The following is a 6,480-nucleotide window of genomic DNA, read 5'->3' as shown; positions in this document are numbered from 1 at the left end:
TATGGTCAAACTCGTGGATTAAGTAATCTAGAGATAAACCATGTTGACGAACTTGTAGTTATTGGTGTATTTTTAAGGACTGTTAAAACAAGCGGGGTTCGTAGCACGCAAGGTCGCACTTATCTCAGAAAGCGTAGGCTTTTTTCGTTGGATTTCGTTGCCCGTTGCAAAATTGCAGTTGAACATGGAGTGGTAAAGGCTAAGGGTTCTTGGGTCACACAAGACACTCCTGCCAAAAAAATTAATAGACTACTCCCCCCCCCCCGCTCCCCCGCCCCCCCCCCCCCCCCAACATACATACACCCAGATCTTGATGTTGATGTATGTCTGCCTGCTGGGAAAATTTGCATGTATTCAAGTTGTACGAGCTTACAGACCTTCTTCAGTGCATTTCACTCAAGGCTATAGGTAAGGTTTCTTATGAGACAGCACTTCTTTTCCAATGTGGAACTGCTTGTCTCTATATATATTGCACGTAAAATACATTAGAATAAGTAGCCTCTTTTGCAAGCATTTTCAGTGTTGATCCAAAACATCTGTCCACCCATAAACATGTGCTCCTACGAGCTCACATAGTGTTTCTTTCGCTTTGTTATCTTTTCAATCGGGAAGCAAAAGTGTAAACACAAGAGAGGGTAAAAATCATTTCAGCTTATCAAAATCAAGTATCTGGGATTTTTTTCCAAGTTTATGTGCATTTCACATTCCACTCAGAGTTCAGATCAATATACTAAAATAAACAAGACAAATATAGAGAACACAGCTTTAATCTAAACTTAACTCGATGTCTGTTGAACGTGGACTACTCAACATGAAAAACGTAAGTACTATAAACTGCAAAGCTCTGAACGAAGGTCCAGCTTGATTGAACATTGGATCTCACAGGAGATCTAAGCAGCCAAACTTGAAAAGTAAAACGATAATAAGTCAAACACTACTGCAAGGCTGACACAAGGTCTATTCAAAACAATATTTCGGCTGGCCTCAGGTTTAGATGTTACTAATTATAAAAATGAAATTACAATATTATATAATGGTGTCGGTGTTTGTCCTGGTTAATGGTCGTGTAAAAGCTACAAAATCATCAATTCGGGCTGGCACGATGCATCCTTTGAGTAGTAACCGCGCAAACACGATAGCGAGGCTCGCGCTGACTGCGCGGTTACTATTCCAATATGGCGTCGGGCTCGGTTACTATTCCAACATGGCGTCGGTCTCGGGCGCTCTCGTTCGGGCCGACTTATTACGAACAGTGTCTACACCTGAGTGAGTGAGTGAGTGAGTGAGTGAGTGACACATTTGCATATCGGAGTCCCCGCAAGAAACAAGTTTCTACGCTTCGCGTATCCATGAGTTTAAAAATGAAATTACAATATTATACATTGGTACCGATGTTTGTCTTGTATTCAATAGCTGTTTCGTTCATTAAAAGTTGTTCGTTTCGCTCATATAAGCTCATTAAGGTCGAGGAATAAGACACATTCTCATCAAAGCTTACCACATTAGCTTTTCAGGTCACTTTCCAGCAAACAAACGCACATCTCATGGTCATTTTGAACGCCTGGACGACTCAAATGTTCCTGAAATTCAGCCTTCAAGTTAGCCATAGTACTAATTCGAACAATCAAAGTCAACTCCACTTCAATTAAGCGAAACAACTAATATTAATGGTCGTGTAAAAACTAAAAAATCATCAATATTGGGGCTGGCACGATGCACGCATTGGGTAGTAGGCTCGCGCTGACTGCACGGTTACTATTCCAATATGGCGTCGGGCTCGGTTAATATTCCAATATGGCGTCGGACTCGGGCGCTCTCGTTCGGGCCGACTAATTACTAAGAGTGTCTCCCCTGAGTGAGTGAGTGAGTGACACATTTGCATATCGGAGTCCCCGCAACAAACACGTTTCTACGCTTCGCGTATCCACGAGTTTAAAAAGATGAGACAATACCACGCTCCCTAGTAAACAACGACAACGGCGGCGCCAAGACCGACGCCTAGTCACAAATGAATTAATATTTTTCCAGCAAAATTCGCGATTGTCTAGATCTCTTCAGTACGCCAATGGCTCTGAAAAAGTGCTCAGTCTTAATATGCAGTGACAGCGTTCAATTCCAAATGTAAGTACGGAAAATTAGCCGTAGTCTTTCGCGTTCCTCAGACTACGCAGAACTTCACGTTGTTGGGGAGTTGAAGCAACCACAACGGCGACGCAGAGGACAACGTCGATTAAAAAATAAATTTAATTTTTACCTACGAATCTCGCGATACTTTTAAGTCATTTAATTTGTTTATCACTGTCAAAAAAATCACAAAACAACAGCATCACAAAACTAAATCAGCGACACAGTGATTAATTTGAAGAAGAAATTTAAAATAAGTAGCCGTCGTCGCTCACGTTCTCCAGACAAAGAAGAATTTCGCTATTTCCAATTGTTGATTTGGAGAGGACGGCAAATAAATGTACTATCTTGTAAGAAAACATGTACGGTGTTTCAATCGAGTTTTAGTATAAATCTACTGTGTTCTATCACGAATGCCGTTCTCTGATTGGCTACGCTACTCACTATCTATTCCGTTGTAGATAGTTAGTAGCGTAGCAGTGCCGCTTGGAGCCGCCTCTCGGCGTTTTCGAATTGTCTGTGAAGAGGATTTAGTTAAAGTTTTGAACGACTGGTAGATTTATACTAAAACAATCAGATTATTCACTCTCGATTTCCTGTTTCTATGCGTGATAGTTGACGAGGGCGTATCACGCGATAGAAATCTCGAGCTCATAATCTAATTAACAAGTAGATTATGAGTTCGAGATTTCTATTAAACAATTAGTAGAATTCTACTTGCACACTAATGCAAATGCTGCAATCTGATTGGCTGAGACATTGCACACTATCAGCCATTAGTGTGCAGTGGCTTTGTGTGGTCGACAAAATTGCAACGTTTACTCGTTTCTCTGAAGTCTCATGCTTTGGATATAAGCTCCCTATAGTCAGAATCAACTTCAGGAGGGACAGAAAACCAAACCAAAAGAAAAAAAAAAAAAAGAAGAAAAATAGAGCCCCTTCGAAACAAGAAATTATTTGAGTATCGGCTAATCCTTCTCAGCATCGGTATAAGTAGCTTTAGGCTCAGTTTGCTCCCTCTTTGCATTGTTTTAAAAATACATCGGGCTACATATAGCAACCCTATTGACCAAAAAACGTCGACCGTGGGGCCCAGTTAATTCTCTGTACCGGTCGACGCTAAACTGCAACGCCACTTCCGCTTTTCGCGTCCTCGACGTTTGTACGAGTTAGAAGGGAAAATCTGAAAAACTGTGAAAAAAAAAAAAAAAAAGCGTGATACAACCAAAAGATCATATTGGTATTCCTTATATTGGACCGGAAGTAGCTTGCACCTGAGGCTAAGACAAGGAGTCCTCTCAAATGCAAATAACATGTTATATCTTTTTAATGTTATTCCCCGCATCAGCCTCCATTGCAAGCTAGTTCCAGTCCAATACAGAAATACGGACATGGTCTATTGTGTGTCACAATAAATACTTTCCCCATCCATATGCAGCATACACTATAGCAAGTTAAACTTTCCAGTGAGTCTTAACTTTTGGCTTGAAAGAAGATTTGGCGGGACTGACAGTGGTAATTGCGTACGCGCTGTGCGTTCGACCGGTGTGGACTGCGCGTTCATGTTCTGTTGTCGTATGTAGCAATCACAAAGTTGACTAATAAAAAGAAAGAACAAGCGCGCGAAAAAATTCGCGTTACTGACCTTTGAAGTTCAGTATGTTAAATCAATCACCGAGGTAAACTTGTAAAGCTGTTAGCTGTGAAACCCTATTAGTTTTATTCAAATGTTACGTGAATTTAAATGCTGACGTTTTCGCACGTGTTAAACGAATCCAAGGCAGCAAGAGGTTTGATCATTTTGAATAGCTGTTGACACGGCTTGTGCGCGTTGCAAACAACAGTTGTAAAACAAATATTTCTGAGGTTATTTTTATACATTGTTATCAGAGTTAGACTACTACAAGATGTGTGGGTCGCTAATGTCCAAGTGTAAATCTGCAAACAACAAGATCGATCCAGCAATGAAGATTTTTCCGGAGCCGCGACGAGTCGCGAGCGAAATGGAGCTTGCCTACCAAGACGCGGCATGTTTTCAGGACCGAGAGTCCTGGAAAGACGGAAAACAACAGGGTGTATCCAGTGTTCATTCTTTGGCAGTAGTCCGAAACAAGAGTTCACTCAGCGAGGACAGCTCGAGCGAGTCTGATGATCCCTCACAGGAAGAAATAGAAGTTGCCATGGGCGCATTGGCCGACGAAAGAGTCAGTGTGTCACCTCCAAGCAATAAGAATAACAGGCTTTGTGAGACTATTGGATACTGCGTATGAAATTCTCACATTCCACGCTTACGACGCCTCTTCAAGTTCCAATACTCTCCGCGCTGATCAGCCACTCAGCTCAACTGACTCCACTCTTCAACGAAAGGTGCGAATCGCAGTCGCTTACGACATTCCTGTTGGAGACAAGAAGACGGTTTGTCTACCTGCTAGAGTTCCGCGACGGTTTAGAAAGCTAAAAGTCGCGCCTGAACCCACTTTGGAGGATATAAAAGAGAAAATGCGCGCTGCCGAGGAGAGAAAACTGAAGGAATTACAGCGCATCCGAGAGTGCGCGCGCATCAGGGCCGGAGTTAGTCGACCACACCCCGCGGAGACATTCGCCCAATCTACTACAGCGAAAATTACAGCTAAGCAGGCGGCAGCCGAGAGCAAGCGGAATAAGGAAATGGAGAAGAGAAAGCGGGCGGGGAATACAGCGTCACGGAATAGAAGCAGGACTGCCGCAGCTCAAGCCTTTGCTGAGACGCAGCTGCAGTCCTCCATTAAACGGAAGGTGGACGAGATCGTGCAAAGGAAGGAGAAACGACAGCAGAAGATTGACAAGCAGAATAAACTGCGAGGAAAATACGCCAAAAAAAAATCAAAGACAGAGTAAGCTTTCTTCAGTGTTACTTTTTAGTCGGGGATAATCTAAATAACTGCTTTTTTTTTTTTTTTTTGGATCCGTTATGTTGTGTGATTCTGAAATAAAACGACAATGTTAACCAGCAATTTAGATGTATAGTTTTTAACACATCTCTTTCAAACTGAAAGCCAAGGTACGGTTTTAAAAATGTTATCTATTTATTAGTAGACGGCACTAAAGTTAAAAGAAGAAGAAGAGGAAATACACGCTGATCTTAAAGAGCTAGAAACCTACCACGCGTCTGACGACAGCCATAGCCAAACCTGGGGAGACAAGAAAGACAGGACCGTCGTGTACGAGTGGGAGGATTTCTTTACTGATTGGAGCGTTCCAGTGGCGGATCCAGGAGAGCAGAAAGTTTTTCACTCCCTCCCCCACCGCATCTCTCACTCCTCCTCTCTATTACTCTACCCCTTCCCCTTTACACACCTCTTGATCCGTCACTGCGTTTCTATTCTTTTCAAAACGCCTTTCTATAGACTCGTTAACTGAAATGACGTTTGCAACATTTCTTCATTTTATCATTATTTTTTTAATGCATGTTTTGTAACTGCAAAAAAATTATCGTTGTAGCTATTTCCGTTAATTTTCTATGAATTTTTAAATTTTGTAAATTTGCCCTTTTCCATGTTCACGACCGAGGAATAGCGGAGAATGGAACGAGTTGGCTTTTGACGTCACTTCGGGAATAACAATATTTTGTTTCTGTGAAGAATGTATGCGAACATGCGATAGTGTGTCAAAATCGTTGCAAAATGCAAGGAAGATATGTTCTTGGAGGCTGTAGCAATACAGGATGCGTAGAATAGAGTATTGCTCTTCATTCAATACCTCTATCTCGATGAAACTCTACCAGAAACGAGAAAAAAGACCAAAGAAGTGGGCTGATCATGATCTGTGCGAAGCTAAGGCCGGGGAGCCATTCAGGATTTCTTCGATCTCGGGTTCGCCACTACTGTAAAAACCTAGAGATTTTCATGGCCTGTATATTTTTCTCTATCTCTAGTGGAAAGCTTGAAATTGTCAAGGTACTGCATAAGACCCGAATTTGGGATAAGCTGGAAACCATCTGACTATTTTGAGCGCAAACGATCCTCCGAGTCCCAGAAGAAACTATAGGTGAGGAAATTTCACGGTAAATTAAACGCATTGCGTTTTGAAATAGAGACTTTTCTAAACGAATAGTAAACGAAACCTACGTTCTACAACGACGCGAAGAAGATTGTTGAGGCTTCGAACTGGTAAACTAGCTATGTGTTTGTGGATTTTAATAAAAATACACGCACGCCGGAGGTCGCCTGTAATCTGGCCGTGTTTCTCAATGGCCATTCCATTGTTTTGCTCTTTGAGCTTCGTCTTTGAGGAACGAAATACATGTAAATTACAAACTTAGAATGGATCAAGCATTTATAAATATACGAGGAAGGCGAAACAAACGATTAAGATTCG

General features: G+C 41.9%; 1 pseudogene; it reads left to right on the top strand.

Moving 5' to 3' along the window:
- Positions 1-3,157: 3,157 nt before the first annotated feature.
- On the top strand, positions 3,158-6,456 carry LOC145494784 (uncharacterized; annotated as a pseudogene).
- Positions 6,457-6,480: the final 24 nt, after the last annotated feature.

The sequence above is a fragment of the Orbicella franksi genome, chromosome 8 (genome assembly GCF_964199315.1).
Source record: "Orbicella franksi chromosome 8, jaOrbFran1.1, whole genome shotgun sequence".
NCBI classification, from domain to species: domain Eukaryota; kingdom Metazoa; phylum Cnidaria; class Anthozoa; order Scleractinia; family Merulinidae; genus Orbicella; species Orbicella franksi.
This window is presented reverse-complemented; position numbering and strand designations above follow the sequence as displayed.